General features: G+C 33.5%; 1 pseudogene; it reads left to right on the top strand.

Moving 5' to 3' along the window:
* The first annotated feature begins 542 nt into the window (after positions 1–542).
* Positions 543–21,380, top strand: part of LOC149564156 (uncharacterized) — a 93,958-nt pseudogene continuing 73,120 nt past the window's right edge.

Genomic DNA, 21,380 nt, shown 5'->3' with positions numbered 1-21,380 from the left:
AACAGAAAATAGTAGGTTTGACATCAGTGACAAAACAATGATTGAAACACATAGTCTTCTTCAACAATATTCTTCTTAACAATCTCTTTTTCAATCAGATTTCAATAATTTACACCTAGATACAGAGCCTTTAGCTTTTTTCAAAACAATATTGAAGATGTTGTTAAGAATTCCACATAGATGTGGAACCTTACATATGGGTTGACTACAATCAAGAAAGGTGAACAAGAACCCATAGAGGTCAAGGATGATGAAGGAGATAATAAAAATAATGACACTATTGAGGGAGGAACTGAAATGCACATAGATGACAAGGCAATAGCTAAAGTAGAGCAACAAGAAGAACAAAGTGTGCAAGACACACAATTGCCTAATGTAGCCCCTAGCATGTAACAAGTGAAAATAATAAAATAGTAATAGTGAAGGATGTTTTTGATGTCATAGCTTAGAACATCAATCCCCTTATAGAGGAAAATTTCAAGAAGATACTTGATCAGTCCACACTATAGGAAAAACTTTGTGATAATTTTGTATTAGTAAATATGGATGTGCCTAAAACAACTAGGGAAGAGGTGAATACACAAGAACTACCTCCTCTCACCCCTCAAGTCACTCATGTACAACCTTTAGACAACAGACCAGAAACTACATCTAAAAAGGTTGATACAATTGAAAAGGATAAAGTTGAAACACAAGCCACTACTAAAAAACAAAGCCAAACATGTCAGATAGACTTATTTGCATCTACATCACAAGCACAAAGTGCATCACAAGGCATTGTGGAAAAAAAGGACAAGCTTGAAGAGACCGAGTTAACTCCAAAGGTGAAAGAGCAAGTAGCTATTCAAGCCTTGGTAACCTTACCAATATCTGGTAAACCTTCAAGTCAAACTCTTTAGAAGATGAGCATAGATGCAACTCCATTGTAGATCTTAGTACCAAGTCCAAGCTCATCAAAGGCTAAAGAAGTGATATAATATGGAGATGTAAGCCTTGATGAAGAGATTGTGTTACCCAACTATGACTATGACAAAATGACTATAGAGCAAATGGGTATTTCGCAACAAGCCCTAGCAAGAAAGAAGCATCAAGAAATGCTTAGAAGGGAGCACAGGCAGAAACAAGCATTGTAGGATATCAGTGAAATATTTTTAGATGCATTTATTCTACCAACACCATATGAGACCAAGCCACTAAGTGAAATATTGGGACCCAAAATTAAAGCCCTAATTTTGAGTACTATTGAGAAAATCAAGCCCTATAAGCACTTTTAATGTATGTGTACCTGACTATGCATTTGAGGCCCATGAGGTGATTAATGTTTCTAACACCATGCATTTAGAATGTCTATGCATCCCTTATAGATAAACTTCCATTTTGAGTCATTTTGTGAAGTCTTGTTTTGAGCAATGATCAAATCTACATTTTTGCTCAAGTGTCAAATAATGACAAGAGGCCTTGTTTGCCATTGAATATCTCACACCTAGTAATGTTTCATGTCTTTATTCTTTGGGAATGTTTAGTGTCCATAATAGAGCAACTACGTTTTAGATTTTGAGTCATTTCAAATCAGTTTTTCTAGGTTTTGAATCCCTCAAATTTGGTCATTTATTGATGTCATGCTGATGTAATTTGTTTAGAATTCTAGGAAGCTTTGTTTTACTTGTTATAACTTTGACCTAGTTGACCAAAATGATAAAATTCCTTTTGCGTTGCATTTTAGAGGTCAAAGAATTACTATGTTTCAACTTTGAGCTTATGATGAATCCGTTTGATTAGCTTTCAAATGCGATTCCAAATGTAATTTGTAACCTTTTACCGATGTTAGCACATGTAGATTGATTGATACCCATGTTCGTGATGTCATAACTCAGAATCTGTGATAGTTGTGATCAAATGGATTGTACCATTGCTTTTTAATTTAAAAATAATTTAAGTGTGTTAGTATATAAACCTTGATGAATGCATTTACACACTTTCCCAGGTCTATTCCATTTCTCTGCTAAAGATTCATGTCTCCCAATTATGCCTTATTCCTGATAGTAGAAGTTTTGAAAGATCTGAAATGATTGTTACATTTGAGGTCATTTAAAACTTTTGAAAGTTTGCTATCAGAATTCAATGTTAATGTAAAGTTCTTTCACTTTGTCAAGATTATGAAATTCCCAAGTTGTTGTATAAAATTTTACAAATACCTATTGTAAATTCTAGACCAACTTATTATGTTTTGCAAGTTAGGCATTTCTTTTCTCACTAAGTGAGTGGTGACTCAAAGTTATATCTCTGTACTAGTGCATCATGAATGTGAAGGTATTTTGAAGGAAATAATAGTTGGAATGCAGATTTGAAGAATTTATCTCAAGATTTTTGATAATGGGTTATAGAGTTATGTGGGATGTGTTGCAAAAGTTACTAAATCTAGATGAAATTTGAATCTGATGTTATTTGCAGCATTGAAGTAGTTTGCAAGCATCAACATTAAAAGGTATTTTCCACTTTCATGTGTTTTCATTAATATGAAAGTAATCTTTACAAAAGTTTCTCCATCAAGTGGTATTTTTAGAACTAAGTAGGAGATTGGTTTGGTACATTTCAACATGCTTTGTGAGAAATAGATTCAGCAAAAGTTTTTTGAATTTTGAAGTATGTTCAAAGTTTTGAATTGGTAGAAATAATTTCAGATCTGCTGCAAGTTACAAAATTTGAAAGTAATTATGGGGAATGAGTTTTAAGTTTACGAGAAATGTCAAATTTTCCTTACCTAGTATGCAGTCCATGGATAAAATTTGTAGATCTTTTTCTACCAAGAGATACATGTCATTAATTTTTGATGGTATTCATGGTTTCCCAGAACCTATATGATCTTAGAAAGTATTTGCCTAAATTTAGTGGGAACCATGAAATTTTAGCCAGTCATCATGTTTAGATGTTTAGTGATTTGATTGGTGATTTTGAAACTGCTCATGAAGATGTTCATATGAAGTTGTTTGTTCAAACTTTAGAAGGTAATGCTAGAGATTGGTTTTTCTTTCTGTCGTCATGTTCTATTTCATCTTGGGATGAATTAGTTTTAGCCTTCGTAAAGAAGTTCAGGAAAGATTAAGCATCTCTGACTATTTTGATAAGTTCTTGAAAATCCAAATCAGGAATGATGAATTAGTTCCTGAATTTAATATTAAATTTTCAAAAGTTTTAAATGAAATTCCTGAAAATTGCAAGCCAAATGATCAAGTGTGTTTAGTAATTTATCTCGATGCATTTGATTAAAAGATGAGTTATCTATTAAGAGATAAAGAACCTAATACTTTGCATCAGGCATTCACAATAGCAATAGAGATTGAAAATAACATAAAGTATGGCTTAACTAGTAGTCACTTCTCTAGGAATGTTTGTTGGCAAGATGAGGTTCAAAAGAAAAATCAATGTCTTAAAGAGTGTTTGATTTCAGATTAGCAAATAGGTATTACTATTGTTGTAAATACTTTTGTTGAAAATTTAGAATCAAAAACATCTAAACATGAGGTCTCTTTATTGCAAGAAGGAGCTAAGTCTATTCTTGTTGAATATAGTGCACATGTTTGTGATGTCACAATAGTAGATGACATAGTTAGTTCACTTGATGAGTTATATATACAAGATATAAATTCAGTCATTCCTTCTCCTATTGATGGATCTTATTGTATTGAGAATGTGGTTAGCTTTGAAGTTGAAAGATGTTCATCTCAGTGTGAGGATGAAGAAGATGAAAGTTATGTTTCAAGTGATGAAAGTAAAGTTGCTGATCTAACATATTATGAAGAAGCATCATGTGAAGAAAATGATGAGAGTTGTTGCTCGAGTCAAGAGGAAGATAGTGATAGTACATGATCATCTTCATGTGAATCTAATGAAAATTGGGAAGAAGAAAGAAATGAAAAATGTGAGTTCTCTTATGCAAGTAAAGGTATGAGTTCTTTTTCTAAATCTAAAAATGAAGTTCCATTTTAGAGTTATGTAAATCAGCTTGAGGTTGAAAGTTGTGAAGAAGAGTTGTTCACACAATATGAAGACAAAGAGAATACTTATAAGGATAAATTACCTAATTGTGTAGATGAAAGTCTTAAAGATATATGAAGTAGAAACCAATAGTATATAAATGATCCTAAGATTAATGCATCAACGCCTATGGATAAAATGAAAGATGATTGGTTTGCAAGACATTTGAATCACCTTAATGAAGACAATGCAATAATATTGCCTCATATTCTACATGTTTCATTGATTGAGTTAATGGTGTGTCTACTTGTGATGATTTTGATTTTCCTTCTTCACATGTATAAAGTGTCCATGAAAGTGATGTTAGAAATGATTTCAAAGTTTTCACAAATCCATTGTATGGTGAAGAGTTTTATGTTGATCAACACATCACTTGTTATAATGTCTTAAAAAGAGCTTTGCATGGAATTATCAATCCGTTGTTTGAAGAGCACATGGAATGTTCAAATTTAGTTGAGGATGATCTTAATGATGACACATTGTCTTACTACTTTAAGAGATTAGTTTTTTCTTCTTTTAGATATGATAGTGATTATGATGATGATGTTGCATCTTATGATGTTGATAACAAGGTGTTTTACGAAGTTGTTATTGAAAATCAGCGTGCACCTTGTAATGAGTTTTATGGTGAATACTCTAGTATGATGACTAATCCATTTTCTGATTTCAAAGAACCATTGGAGGATTTTGGATTAGTTTTAGACTTTGACATTGATGACATTTGTGACTAAAAATTTGACTGATCATTTGAATACCATCCGATTATGCATAAGGATACATAATTTCAAGGTATGTGTGATCTTTTTCCCCAATTTGAGTATGAAGCCTTCATATTCAAAGTTGATAGCATGAATGATTCATTCATTGAAGAGAAGTTTAGTTTGAGTCTGATATTTGTGAGCATGTGGATAAGATTTTTCATAATGAGCAAGTTGTTGAGAATTGAATCTAATTTTTATATGCATTATGAAAGTGAAGGTGTAGATTTAGTTCTGCCAAGTGAGTTGATTCATAATGATAATCTAATTGGTGAAATTGATAGAAGAAATATTTCTATCTTACCTCATGAAAGTTCAAATGAAAATCCAATTTATGATAGAGGTAAAAGTTTTTTTTGAAGTGCAGTGGCCTGGGGCCATCGTTTGTTCATAGTAGGAGTAGTTGCTTCTTGCTTTCAATAAAGTTCAAGAAAAGTTTTTTCTATCAAGTGTGTGGTCCATTTCTTCCAAAGATCTAAATTCTTACCATGCACTCAAGGGACATGCATCCCCAGATAGAGCCACTATTGGGACTCAAAATTGAAGCCCTAATTTTGTGTACCATTGAGAAAATCAAGCCCTATAAGCACTTTTAGTGCATATGTACCTAACTATACATTTGAGGCCCATGAGGTGTTTAATTTTTCTAACACCATGCATTTATTATGTCTATGCATCCCATAAAGATAAACTACCATTCTGAGTCATTCTGTGAAGTCCCATTTTGAGCGATGATCAAATCTGCATTTTTGCTTAAGTGTCAAACAATAACAGGAGGCCTTGTTTGCAATTGAATATAATGTTTTATGAATTTCCAATTTGGGAGTGTTTAGTGTCCATAATAGAGAACCTATGTTTCATATTTCAAGTGATTTTGAATCATTTTGACTAGGTTTTGAATCCCTCAAAGTTGGTCATTTATTGATGTCATGCTATTGTAATTTGTTTTGAATTCTTGGAAGCCCTATTTGACTTATTATAACTTTGACCTAGTTTCCTTATTGTATTGTATTTTTGAGGTCAGGGAATTACTAGGTTCCAAATTTGAGCTTATGAAAAATCTATTTGATTAGTTTTTGAATGCAATTACAAATGCAATTTGCAACTTTTTACTACTGTCAGCACATGCAGATTGATTAGTACCCCTATTCATGATGTCATAGCTTAGAATCCATGATAGTTGAGATCAAATGGATTGTACCACTATGTTCTACTCTACAAATTCTCTAAGTGTGTTAGTTTTTGAACTTTGATGAATCCATTTGCATACTTTTAAAGGTTGATTTCATTTGTAAAGAATTCTTTTTTGCCATTATTTCTAAGATGCAAATTCTGAGCAGCTCACATTGATCGCTCACCATTTTCCTCCTATTATTCATGATGAGACTTAATTGGATTCATATTGCCCTCATGAAAATGAACCAATTCTCTAGTTTTTATTTTTCCAAGTTTTAGTTTACCCAGTTTTCAGAGCCAAATCCGAATGCAAATTATGTTTTTCTGACATGTTTTCTTGTAGACAGTTCTGAAAGAGCAGCTTTGATGGTCAATATCTTTTGACTGAGAGCTCATCATGAGATGAGATTTGACATGGTACAATAATGTGGAATAAAGAATCAGTATGTTTGATTCTAGAGCCTTGTTAGTTTCTGATCAAATGATTTCTAGGCACAAAGTTGACATGTTGTAGAAAGAGGTGAAAATGAGTTTTGAAATTGTTTCAAATGGTTGAATTTATTTTCAAATTAGTGCGAGATGTGTAGTAGGCCAATCTAAGATGTCACTTTCAAAACAATTTTTTTTTAGTTGGACCCACATGGGGCTTGACTAATTTCATCAAGCTATTATGGCCACCGAATTATTTTAAATATGGATTAGTTTTAAGTGGCATTTGTAAGGTCATCTGAGATGTTTGATTGTTTCCTTATGAAAACATGTAAGGATTAAAGCACTACCAACTTCAAAACATCATAACATTGTAGGTCATATGTGAGAATCAGTATATCCTAGATTTAAACAATATGAAGCAAGACTAAAGAGGAATGCCTTGAACTTGTGAATCTTCTACAACTGAGCCAAGAAGGTCTATTAAATTGAGCTATCAATCTAATGATTGATGTTTTTCAAGAAGAGTATTTAAATAGAATGAATTTAGGGAACATGGCATTGGTTTTGCTCGAGGAAGTTTGAAGTATAGAGATGTAACCCTCCACAAGGTAGGTTGATGGGAAGCCAAAATGGGACAAGTTGCTGGAAAAAAGGCATATGACTGGGCAGCTATTAAATGCAATGTAAAAGTGGCAGTTACAAATTTTAATCCCAACATTTACATCAATGAATTTCTTAGAGAACCTAATAATGGAGAGAGGTTTCATACAAATCAATGAGAAAATGAAAGTGTAGATCACAATCTGGATCTTAGCCTTGGCTTTTCTTCTCTAGTAATTAACAATATAGTGGTATCCAAAATGAAGTCTAATAGTAACAGTTTCATTGATCCTAATTGTAAGAAATCTCGATGTACCAATACAATGATTCAAGTTGATGCTCCCAATTGGGAAAAGTTCCAAATCAGCAATGGATTATAATTTAAGCCAATACCACTTTATCCCAAAGCTAGAGATGATAAGCAGATCTCACTATGGACCAAGCACATCAATGGAGCAGTTTCATCCCTTGTCATTTCCTAATTATAGACCACCCAACCTAGATGGGGATCTGAAAGGAAATTAGGAAGTGACATTGCATCCTTTTTACCTTGGTCAAAGGAGAATTGGAATTAGAAATTATATCACAATGGGTCACTCTTTTCATTATCAAGATTCTCACTCCAAATTGGAATATGTCATCCTTTTTCAGATTGGATGAATGATTCAACTATTGCAACTAAACATTCAGACACCAAACCATTTTTTGTGAATGAAAATTCTCATATGCCCATTCTCGGAGGAGTAAAGATGAGTGAGTAATTCTTGAGTTTTAACTTAAATTCCTTGATCAAATGAGTGACACACTAGGCATTTGAAGTACAAGGAAATTAATTATTTAATCTCTACCACATAGCAACCAATTTAGCATAAAGACGAGGCCATGACAATAAAAAGGGCATCTCACAATCTAAAGAGATTATCAGGGAACAAACAAAGCTAGAGAAGCAAATGACATGGGTAGAGGAGGAACCTTCAAGTAAGAACAATAGTGCACAAGATGAGCAAAGATAAAATGATTTAAAAAAATAGTCCCACATTGGGTGGCAATTAATCTTTTTCAACATTTATATACTAAAACACTCACATTGATTAATGTCCACAAGACAAAGGCTTTTGAAGGCTCAATCATGTGTGGTGGGTTTGAACTAGATGACTAGGATAGCTGGAAGTGAGCAAGAAGTTAATTTTGACTAGCAAAGATATTGAAGTGCTGGAAAATTTGAAGATTCTGGTGGTTGCCATGTCACCACCAAAAAATGGAAGGTTCCATCGACAAGTGACATGGTGACTTGAAAAATCCAAAAATATGATGAGAAGCTGTAGATGTTGTAGGGCCAGCCCAAGGCCATAGACAAATCATAGAATGAAAAGTGGCACCGTGTGAATGGTGGAGGGAGATATAAGGAGATATTGTAAAAAATTAATTATTTTATTTCCTGGGTTTTCAAGCATTCAAATCTCCAAAAGTAAAGATTTTCTTTAAATGGTGGTTTTCTTATAGTTCTACCTATAGACAATGTTTAAATTTTTTCAATTCCATTCATTTAAATTGTCTAGTTCATAATCTTGGGCTTGAAATTTAAAAATGATACTAGGGGGAATTTTTTGGCTAAAATGTGCACTCCAGTATACTATTGGAACTGGGAGGAGATGAATTTTCCAAATATGTAGTCAAAATTTGCATTGCTATTCAATAGTTTAGTCTATAAGCAGATTTGTATTTTCTAGGGCATTCTTAGTAGAATGCACAAAATTTATCATTGAGCATCAAAATTAGTTGGAGGAAAAATATTGAAGTTTGTTGAAGCCTAAATGAATTCTTAAAAAAATTTCTTACCTCTAAATGTCATTACAAATTTTTTTATACCTTTTCCTTGATTTGAGATTTGGCATCAAAACAATTATTGTTCCATCAAGTATTCGAGATATTTTATGCTTTTGGGAGACCAAATGATAGAGGATTTAATTTACTAGTTGAAGGGAGAGATTAGAGATATTTTTTCTCACTTCTAGGAGAAGTTTTCCAAGTGAACACATGTCATATGCACAACAAATCTAGGAATTCATTCTTTTCTATATCTTTCTTTCTCTCATCCATCGTAAGGGTTCTAGTTTTTCATTGTGAGACTATTGTAGGTTAGAAAAAGTTGGGAAAAAGTTAGGAGTTGGAAATTGAAGTAGAAATGGTTTCTAGAATTGATGAATTTTGAATGGAAAGTATCTGGGATGAGCTAGTTCTAGACCTTATGCTATGCTTTGGCTATGATAACCCCTTTTGCATCCCATCAATTTCTCATTTCCACCATTTTCTCTCTTGTATGACAACATATGTATATTGTATAGTTTGGTTTATTTGGTATTTTTTGAGTCAATTTCATGCATTTTCATGTATTATTTGAGGGAAATCAATACAAATAACAATAGGTGTTTAGTTTCATTTTAAATGTTGTCTCCATTCTTAGTGATGTGTAATGTTTTATGATCTTTGAACAAAGAGCCTAGGTCATAGTTGTAGTCCCTTAAGGCTATATGTTGTTTCATAATTGCTTATAATTCAAGGAATTATCTAAATGCTTTAGGAAAATTAATAGGGTTGTAGGTTTATTGGGGAGGATATTAGGTACTTGAATGAGATATAGATTAAACATTGATATCCAATTTACAAGGTAAATGAATAGATCTAGAGTCTTGGCATAGGTTATATGTCTTAGATATCCAAAATGCATGAGAGAGATTTTTGAATTGCCTAATGGATAAGACACTAATTAGCTCTAGTCATTCTATAAAGTCCCATTTTGAGTAGTCATCAAATCTGCATTTTTGGTCGAGTGTCAAATGGCAATAGGAGGCCTTGTTTGCAATTCAATATATCGCACCTAGTAATATTTCATGACTTTCTACTTTGGGAGTGTTTAGTGTCCATAATAGAGCACCTATTTTTCATATTTTGAGTCATTTTGAATCCACTTGACTAGGTTTTGAATCCCTCAAAGTTGTTCATTTACTGATGTCATGCTAAAGCAATTTGTTCTAAATTCTGGGAAGCCCTATTTGACTTGTTATAACTTTGACTTAACTTGTTATAACTTTGACCTAGTTGACTAAAATGATAAAATTCATTTTGCGTTGCATTTTATAGGTTAGAGACTTACTATGTTCCAATTATGAGCTTATGAAAAATCTATTTGATTAGTTTTTGAATGTGATTTTTAATGCAATTTGTAACTTTTTATTGGTGTTAGCACATGCAGATTGATAGGTACCCCTATTTGTGATGTCATAACTTAGAATTCATGATAGTTGAGATCAAATGGATTATATCATTGCATTCTACTCTGATAATACTTTAAGTGTGTCAGTTTGCAAACCTTGATGAATCTGTTTGCACACTTTCCTAGATCTATTTCATTTGCAAAAAATGCTTTTTTACCATTATTTGCAAGATGAAAATTCTAAGTAGCTCACTTTGACTGCTCGCCATTTTCATCCTATTATTCATCATAAGCCTTAATTTTAGATTCATATTGTCCTTGTGATAGTGAACCAATGCCCTAGTTTTTTGTTTCCCCAAGTGTTAGTTTACCCAATTTTTAGAGCCAAATCTGAATGCAAATTATGTTTTTCTGACATGTTTTCTTGTAGGCAATTCTGAAATAGCATCTTTGATGGTCAATATCTTTTGACTGAGAACTTTTCATGAGATGAGATTTGACATGGTGTAAGAATGTAAAACAAAGAATCAATATGTTTGATTTTAGAGCATGGTTAGGTTTTTTTAAATCATTTTTTAAAGCCTATCAAAGGATTTCCTAGCACAAAGTGGACAAGTTGCAAAAAGAGGTAAAAATGAGTTTTGAAATTATTTCCAATGGTTGTATTTGTTTTCAAATTGGTGCAAGATGTGTAGTAGGCCACTCTAAGATGTGAGTTGTTTGGAAATAAAATTTTTTTAACTGGACCCACTTAGGGCCTGACTAGTTTCATCAAGCTATTTTGGCCTCTGAATTATTTTAAATATGGACCAATTTTAAATAGCATTTGTAAGGTCATGTGAGATGTTTGATTTTTTCCTTATGAAAACATATAAGGATGAACGCACTATTGGCTTCAGCATATCATAACATTATGGGTCATATGTGAGAATGAGTACATCCTAGAGTTAAACAATAGTAAGTAGGACTGAAGAGGAATACCTTGAACTTGTGAATCTTCTACAGCTGAGCCAAGAAGGCCTATTAAATTGAGCTATCAATCTAATGACAAATTTTGTTCAAGTGGAGTAGTTAAATAGAATGAATTTAGGGAACATGACACTAGTTTCTCTTGAGGAAGTTTGAGGTATGGAGGTGTCACCCTCCACAAGGTAGGCTGATGGGAAGCCAAAATGGGGAAATTCCTTGGCAAAAAGGCATCTGACTGGGCAACTATTAAGTGCAATGGAAAAGAGGTAGTTAAAAATTTTGATCCTAGCATTTACATCAATGAATTTTTTGTAGAACCTAATAAAGGAGAGAGGTTTCATGCAAATCAACTAGACAATGAAAGTGTAGATCAAAATTTTTATCTAAGCCTCAACTTTTCTTCTCCAGTAATTAACAACACAATGGTATCCAAAATGAAGTCTAATAGTAATAGTGTCATTGATCTTGATTTTAAGAAAGCTTGATGTATCAATACAATGCTTCAAGTTGATGCTCCCAATTGGGAGAAGTTCCAAATCAACCATGGATAAAAATTTAATCCAATTCCACTTTATCCCAACACCAGAGATGATAAAGAAAACCTCACTATGGACCAAGCACATCAATGGAGCAATTTCATCCCTTGTCCTTTCCTAATTACTAACTGCCCAACCTAGATGGGCATCTAAAAGGAAATCAGGAAGTGACATTGCATCCTTGTTACCCTAGTCAAAGGAGGATTTGAATTGGAAATTATATAGTAGTGGGTCACTCTTTTCATTATTGGCAGCATTATTAGGATTCTCACTTGAAAAAGGAATATGTCATCCTTCTTTAGATTGGATGTACAATTCAACTACTACAGCTAAATATTTAGACACTAAACCATTTTTTGCAATTGAAAATTCTCATATGCCTATTTTCAGAGGAGCAAAGACAAGCGAGAAATTCTTGGGTTTTAACTTAAATTCCTCAATCCAATGTGTGAGTAGGCCTTTGAAGCACAAGGAAATTCATTGTTTAATCTCTAGCACATAGAAATTGATTCGGTGTTAAGAGGAGGTTGTGGCAATAAAAGGGGCTCTCATGATCTGAAGAGATTAATAGGTAGAAAATAGAGCCAGAGAAGCCAACAATATGGGCAGAGGAGGAACATTCAAGTGAAGACTATAGGACACAAGATGAGTAGAGATAAAATGGTTAAAAAACATAGTCCCTTATTGGGCAGGGATTAATCTTTTTGAATCTTTATATACTAAAACACACACATTGCTTGATGTCCACAAGACAAAGGCTTTTGAAGCCTCAACCTTATGTGGTGGGCCCAACTTGGATGGTTAGGATAGCTGGAAGTGACCAAGAAGTTAATTTTGACTGGCATAGATATTGAAGTGCTAGAAAAGTTGAAGATTTCAGTGGTCACCATGTTACCACTAGAAAAAAGGAGGTTCCACAGTCAAGCGACATGGAGACCTGCCAAAAAATCCATAAATCTAGTGAGAGGTTGTAGACATTGTGGGGCCTATCCAAGGTCATTAGCAAATCATAGAATGACAAGTGGTGTTGTGTGAATGGTGGAGGGAGATATAAGGAGATCTTGTTAAAAATTAATTATTTTATTTTATGGGTTTTTAAGTATTTAAATCTCCACAAGTAAAGATTTTCTTTAAATGTTGGTTTTCCTATAGTTTTGACTATAGAAAATCTTTAAATTTTTCAATTCCATTCATTTAAACTGTCTAATTCATAATCCTAGGCCTCAAATTTCAAATGGCTACCATGGGGCATTTTTTCCACAAAATATGTACTCCAATATACTGTTGGAACTGAGAGGAGATGAATTTCTTGAATATTGCATTAGAATTTGATTGATGTTCAGCAGTTTAGTCTATAAGAAGATTTGTATTTTCTAGGGCATTCTCAGTAGAATTGGCATAATTCATCATTGATCATCAAAATTAGTTGGAGGGAAAATAGTGAAGTTTTTTGAAGCCTAAATGAATTTTGAAAAAGTTTTCTTGCCTCTAGAGGTCATTTTAACTATTTTTTAAACCTTTTCCTTGATTTGAGATCTAGCATCAAAAGAAGTTATTGTTCCATTAGGTATCTGAGATATTTTATGCTTTTGGGAGGCCAAATGAAAGAGGATTTGATTTACCAATTATAGAGAGAGATTAGAGAGATCTTTTGTCACTTCTAGGAGATGTTTTCCAAGTGGACACATGTCAACTGTACAATAGATCTAAGAATTCATTCTCTTCTATATCTTTCTTTCTCTCATTCATTGTGAGGGTTGTAGTTTTTCACTGTGAGACCATTGTAAGTTGGAAAAAGTTGGGAAAAAGTTAGGACTTGGAAATTGAAGAAAAAATTGTTTCTAGAATTGATGAATTTTGAATGAAAATTATCTAGGATGAGTTGGTTCTAGACCATGAAGCTATGCTTTGGCTATGATACCCCTTCCCATCCCATTAGTTTCTCATTTCCACCATTTTCTCTCTTGTATGAAAACATATGTATATTGTACCATTTGGTTTATTTGGTGTTTTGTGAGCCAATTACATGCATTTTCATGTATTATTTCAAGCAAATCAATACAAAGAACACTATGTATTGAGTTCTATTTTAAATCTTGTCTCCATTATTAGTGATGTGTAATTTAATATGATCTTTGAACAAAGAACCTAGGTCATAGTTGTAGTCCCTTAAGGCTACATATTTCATTGTTTCTTATAATTCAAGGAATTATGTAAATGCTTTAGAAAAATCAATAGGGTTATAGGTTTATTGAGGAGGATATCAGGTAAGAATGTGATTTAGATTGAACATTCATATCTAATTTACAAGGTAAATGGATAGATCTGGAGTCTTGGCATAGGATATGTGTCTTAGATATCCAAAATGCATGAGAGAGATTTGTGAATTGCCTAATGAATAAGGCACTAATTAGCTACATGATCATGAGTTTGTTGTCTATATTTGGTTTTCATCCACTTTTCCCACCCACATAAAATCAAATCAAATTCAAATAATCTTTATATTTTATGTTTGAAGAGCCCAAATAGAATGCCCTCACTCATCTAATGAACTACATTTTCTTGCATTTCACTATTGTAGATCTATGTTATTGCATGAGTCAATAAGAGAAATAAGGGTTTCATCTACTATTAATAAATTGAAGAATATGTTTAGCACTGATACCATATAAGTTAATTTGAGGTACACCTACCTAGGTTTTTTAGATCCTAAAGTAGAAGATGGGTCTAGCCTTATAGTTGGACTGGTGTCTAAAAGGATATGTTAAGGATGAGAAGTAGCTACACCTAGATGTATCTTGTTCTCATCGAGGTAATTTGGAACTGTGTTGTTTCAAAACACCAACATGAACAATTGATAAACATAATGGAGAAGGTTAGTGATGTAGACCTAGATACAAATGCTAAATCATTTGAATGGTGTAGAAAAGAAATTTTAGAGAGAAGTAAATGAAAAGATATCAGGTGATGTAGCTCTAACACAAGTTGCATTGGCAAAAAAAAGTAGAAAGTGTGAAGAAGGTACTTGGAAATATCTTCTCATTGTACACAAAATTATGCAATCCAAGACTCTTCACACAAGAGGCTAGAAGTCACATTTTGAGCTTGGAAAGTTAGCTTAGTTCATCAGATGCAAAACTACCTATGACACCAGCTCAGAGTGAAAAGAACTTTAGATCATTGCTACAAACCTAGAGTTAGTTAGTTGTATTGTTAGTAGATGAAGCCAATATAAGAGCTAAATTGATTAGCATCCAAACAACATTAACACCTCATACGAAAATTTTGCACAAGTAACTAGGTTATGCTGAAACTGTCGTGAAGAAAGACCCAAATCTTTCAACATTAGATGACCTAGTGCACCTTGTTACCAAGCTTGCTATCCAAATAAAGTCTTTGGATGTAGCATGTGAGAATTGGGATACCGCTCTCAAGATTATCCTAGGTGTCCATAAATATATTCTAGATAAACATACTATCAGTGTATAGCCCATTGACATAAGTGTCAAAAATGGAGAGAGTAAGATAAAGGAGGAGAGAAAAAAGAGAGAATTTTGGGGGAGATATAAGGAGAGTGAGAAATGGGAGAGTAAGCAAAGGGGGAGAAATAAAGATAAGAGAATCAAGAGGGAGAGTAAGAAAAGGGATAGAGAAAAGATAGATTAAGCTAAGTTAGAGAAAGCACAAAACAACATGATGTCAAAGAGTATCTATCAGTTGAGAAATATTTACTTAGCAATAGCATAAAATTTTGGATATAGAATAGACCTATCAATACAGGGGGAGTTAGAATTTTGAGATATACAAGCTATTACAAAATTTTGAAATTTTGAAGTTTTGTATATAAGCCGAGTTAGAGATATGTTACGCTCATAAAATTAAGGATATTAATGTAAATTCAAATGTTTTTGACACTCATGTCAAAGGGGGAGATTGTTGATCTTAGATTGGTTTTGACAATTGAGTGTCCACACACTTAAGTCATTTACTTAGTTCATGCCAAACAAGAAGTATATGTTGAGCACAACATATATATTATAGAGCATGTCGAGTGCATAGTGAGTGATGAGCCACTAATGTGCCAAGTCACTCAAGTGTCGAGCAGACAATGTATGCTAAGTCATCTAGGAGCCGAGCAAGTAGTGCATGCCAAGTGATAAAGATGCTGAGTCATAGTATAGAAGATAGTATATGCCAAGTGAGACAATTTTTTAATAGTCTTTTGTAATGGCACAAACAACTATGTAAACCATGTTTGAGTCAATTTAAGGATGAATTACAATATTCTAGAGATAAGGACGAACCTTATGTTGGATTGCCAGTGCAATTACATGAAGCCAATCAGAAAAAGGGAAGGTTTAAGCAACAAACTAGATGAATCACATCCATTGATTCATACCTAACCCTACGTCACCTAAGTCTTCTTAAGGATGAAAAACCCTAAACTCTCTAGAGTGTAAAGAAGGAGTAAGAGAGAAGTTTGCATGCACAAATAGAGCATTCATGGTGGCTAAGAAGTTATGATTTGAGGTTGCATTACAAAATCAATTAAAGGAGAATAGAGGAAGGGAAGAACATAAAAAAAAGAGACATCTCATCAAGATGGATAGAGAATACATTAGTTTAGAGGTGATCTATTTTCAAGAAATCAAGTGCTAACTGCAAGATCATTGTTGAATCATTCTAGGAGGTGAATTAGTCAAATCTCTTAATAGAGTAGTCCTAGTAGACTATATTGAAATCCTCTAACAAAATTCTTTCTTAATTGTGAGTTGAAGTCCTTTAGCAAGGCACACTTCTAACAGGGTGTTGAAATCCTTTAACAAGGTGAGACCTAATAGTCTTTGTAAGCCTTTCACAAGGTAGATCATGTTTCATGTTCAAAACATTGTAACTTTCATTGGATACACTTTATTACTATAGTAGTAAATATTTGTGGGTGTCATCCCCACTCTAGTTTTACCTTCTCATTGGAGGGTTTCTGGGTAATCATATCTAGTGTTATATGTGTGTGAATGTTTACTTGCTTACATGTTTTAAATGTACATGCTTTACATGATATTTTAATTTAATTAGTAAATGTATGAGATGAATCTGTGGTGAAAGTTTTTATTGGTCCAAGTTTAAGTTAATGATTCACCCACCCTACCCCCCTAGAAGTTTACCTTTCCTATTGTAATAACAAAAAAATTGTCTCCTACTAAGAGCATCTAAAACTTCGGTAGATTTCCCACTCTTGTGTTTGAAAAAAATGTATAACTTTACAAAAAATAAACCCACTTCAAATGCCTTTGGTTCAATTTTCCTTGACTATTCAAATATTGCAAAACTTGATGACTAGTATACAAAACAAACTCTTTGGGAAGAAGATAGTGTCTCCAGTTCTTCAATGCTTGAACTATACCATAAAATTCTTGATCATAAACATAATATTTTCTTTTTGAATGATTCAACTTCTCACTAAAATAATTAACAAGTTTAACTTCTTGGCTCATAATAGCTCCTACTGTAGTACCACTAGTATCACAGTCTACTTGAAACACCTTGTTAAAATTAGGAAGTGCTAAAATATGCTGCTTCGTAACTTTTTGTTTCAAAAAATTAAAACTCTTATCTACTCCTACAATTCACTTAAACTCTTTCCTATCCCATCTCATTGTTTCAGTTAAGCATCTAGAAATACTGTTAAAACCTCTTATGAACTTTCTATAAAAATTAGCCAGTCCATGAAAAGATCTTACCTCTATCACACTCCTTGGAATAGGCCATTCAAGGATAGCCTCACTTTCTTTGGGTCCATTTTTAGACCTTCTTCTAAGACTACAAATCCTAGGTACACCAACTCCTTTACAAAACTACACTTCTTTAGGTTCATCAACAACTTTTCTTCCCTCAACTTATCACCTTGCAAACATGGATCAAATGCTCATCTAATGTATTACTAAAAATCAAAATATCATCTAGGTAAATAATAAAAAAATTACCTAGAAATTGCTTCTATACCTAATTCATGAGCCTCATGAAAGTGCTTGGTGCATTGGTTAGTCCAAAAGGCATGACTAACCACTTGTACAATCCTTTTTTCTTGAAAGTAGTCTTCCATTCATCTCCTTCTTTGATATGAATCTAATGGTACCCACTCTTTAGATCTATCTTTGCGAAATACTCATCTCCACTCAAATAGTCCATAATATCATCCATCCTTAGCAATGAAAATTATACTTGATTGTGATCTTGTTGATAGCACAAGAATATGTGCACATTCTCCATTCTCCATTCTCCATTCTTCTTTGGTACTAATACTATTGGTACAACACATGGACTTAGACTCTCTCAAATCAACCCCTTCTGCAATAACTCATGAACTTGTCTATACAACTCTTCACTTTCTACTAGTGTCATTCTATGTGCTTCCTTATTTATAAAATTGGCTCCTAGAACCAAATCCATTTGGTGATTGATCTTCCTCATTAGGGGAAATCTATTAGGTACATTATCTAATACAATATTAGAAAACTCCCCCAACATATTTGCAACTTCTACTGGCACCACCTCTTCTTCTTCTTCTTTACTATCTTTTGAAATTATAGAAAAATACATATGTTCATGCTTCATACCTTTGAGAAACTCTTTTCCATCAACAAAACATATTTTGGTAGCACTACATACCTTTTCTTATTTCTCCTTCAATGGATTCAACTTATGTTTCTCTCCATCCTTGGTCAAAGTGCATGTATTTGCTAACCCATTGTGTACAACATGCTTGTCAAACTACCATGGCCTGCCCAACAATATATGACATATGTCCATAGGTATGATATCATAAAGTACATCATCTTGGTAGCCTCCAATCTTGAACTTCATTGAGCAGTGCTCACTAACCATGACCTTGTGGTCATCTTGCACCTAAGCAATACAGTATGGACACAAGTGTTTTTGCCTCTTCATCTTCAACTTGGTGACCATCATTTCTGGCACTAGATTATCAATACTTCCACCATCAATGATCACATCACAACACTTATCTTCACATCTACACCTTGTGCAAAATAAGCTCCTTCTTTGATCAGGTTCATTCTAACCACTCAGTAGGACTCTTCTATTAACTAAGACTTCTCTTCTTTTAGCACCTTTAGAATTTGATGATCTAGCATCTTCATCAACATGTGCAAGTCTAGCCTGGCCTTCTATTCTTTGATCTATCCTTCCTTGGCACTGGGTACATTCAAATTCTCTATGCCTTTCTTCTCTATAGTGAAAACATTTCCTACCGAAGCCTCCTCTTTTATATCCTTATCCTTTGCCTCTTCTTCTCTAATCTCTATTTTTTTGGTCATGGAAATGATTGGAATTATTTCCCCTCTAGTTTTGGCTACTAATTCAAGCCTTATCCCTATTCTTTTAATCATCATTATGAGCTCCATAAGATCGTACGCCATATCTTCCACCTCAACCTCTTCCACTATTCTTGTTGTCAAACTTCTTGCTTAGTTTCTCCCAACTCTTAGGGAAAACTAGTATACCTCCTCAATACAGTTCATTCAAACTAGACTCAGCTGATCCCAAATACTTGGTCTTAACCCATTAAGGTAACAAGTGACTTTGTCCTTGTCAACTTTTGCATGGTTGATTCTGATGAACTTGGTATAACTCTTTGGTGTACTCTTGAATATATTTTCCTACTTGCTTCAACCCTTGCATTTTCTTCAATAGATCAAGCTCATAATCCATGAGAATTAATTATCACTTTAGTTTACCTATCATCTAATCCCATCTAGTGATTTTGCCATTTCCCTTTCTATTCCACTCCAATTGAACCTCTTACCACCAGATCTTCACATGTCCTTTCAGTTTTTCCTTCAAAAACTTGACCATATTAGGATCATCAATATATTCATACTTAAAGTACTCTTTTAGTTCATTGATCCAATCGATCGGCTCGTCTTCATTAAGATTTCCTTAAAATGTGAGAAGTTCAAACTTAGGTATTTTTCCAATCTTTGAGATGGCCCTAGAATGCCTCTCTTCCTCTGGGTTTGGAACTACCTCTACTTTGGCATTCTCTTCTACGTCATCCTCATCCTCACTTTCATCTCTTATACTAAGATTTATTCCTCTATGAATTTGTTCTTCAAATGCTTGCATTTTTCTTTGGAGGGCTCTAAAACCCTTAGGTGTAACACCTACAACTCTTCTGCCACACTCTCTTTATGGAGGTATTCTCGTTCTTCTACTGAAACCTTAGTGTAAAATGCCTCACAATTGGTGATCTGTCTACACATTCAACCCAAACTACAGTCCTGGTATGAACTATCTCATAGTTAGTGATCTATCCACACACTCAAGAACTCTAGCTCCGATACCACTTGATGAAGGGTGCTCCCCTTAATACCATAAACTCATAATAGAAACAAAGAAACAAAAAAAAATGAAAGAAAAAATTGCAGACTTCTTATGTGTGCCACAAATGTGGTATTTATAGAATTCATAAATACAATATGCTAACCCACATGGGCACCTTCATTACAATAATCTACAAGACAAGTTGCAAACTATCACCTAGAGCTATCCTAGACAATGTTCGGGCCATTCTTAAATAGGCAGTTTTATGCCACCCAAGAAGGTTCTAGACAATGAAACTTAATACCTAGGGCTAATAGACCCTAACAACACATATAGAGTCAGTCAAATACATCTTTGACAATTATTTTAAATATTTTGGGCAGCCCAAGTGTGGAAGGCCATAACTCTCAAACTATTGCTTCAGTTGGCTATTATAACCACTTTTCAGAAATGCTAGGTCATGATCTATAGGATCAAAATGATGCAAGCATCCTTTCATCAAGTTTTTAGACCTCATCTAGACACTCTAATGCCTCCAGTGAGCTTGAAGATTTTTCTACTAAAAATCCACAATAACTTCTTCGATACTTAAGCTGGAGCAATGAGGTTTTTATGGTAGGCTTGTAACTTTAAAATGAACCTTCTAGTAGAAAATGAGAACATTTTGATCTCATATGACAAACTTACTAAAAATAGCAAGTTCTTGTAAATAGTAACCACCTTGTCTACTAGTCCTTAATAAAATAGAAATGACTAAAAAGAAATTTTTTTTGGCATTGGTCTTACACCCAGGATGCTCCTGCATCAGATATGTTTTTCATTATCAGCTATCATCTTGGTTAATGCCTTTCCTCTCACCAACTTCATTGGTTGAATTTATAAATCAAATACTTGTAGTATGGCCATCCATTTTCCTCTTCTTTCACCTAACTTATTTTGCATCAACAATGATTTGACTACAAGATCCAACACAATAGAATATACTTTAGTCATGAGTATGTAGTTGTTAAATTCGTTGACTTCCTTTATTACGATGAATGATTGTTTGTGAAGTCTAGGATAGTTCAATTAAACATTCTTCAGTTGAAAACTCATGAATGTAATGGGTCTCTCAGCTTCTTTATCTTTCTTTTGTGTGATGATTCCTGGTCATGAGTTTTTTGAAGCAAAAGGGTAGATTTTAAAAGATAACTCATAATCAAGATTTGTGAGTACTAGGGCATTAGAAATGACCACTTTGATATCTTTGAAAAACTTCCTGACTTTAAGAACTCAATTAATTTTTACTCATTTTTGTTAGGAATAAGGTGTCTCACC

Source organism: Cupressus sempervirens, chromosome 4, assembly GCF_028749045.1.
Source record: "Cupressus sempervirens isolate cs-2001-9-10 chromosome 4, ASM2874904v1, whole genome shotgun sequence".
In the NCBI taxonomy this organism is placed as follows: domain Eukaryota; kingdom Viridiplantae; phylum Streptophyta; class Pinopsida; order Cupressales; family Cupressaceae; genus Cupressus; species Cupressus sempervirens.
This window is presented reverse-complemented; position numbering and strand designations above follow the sequence as displayed.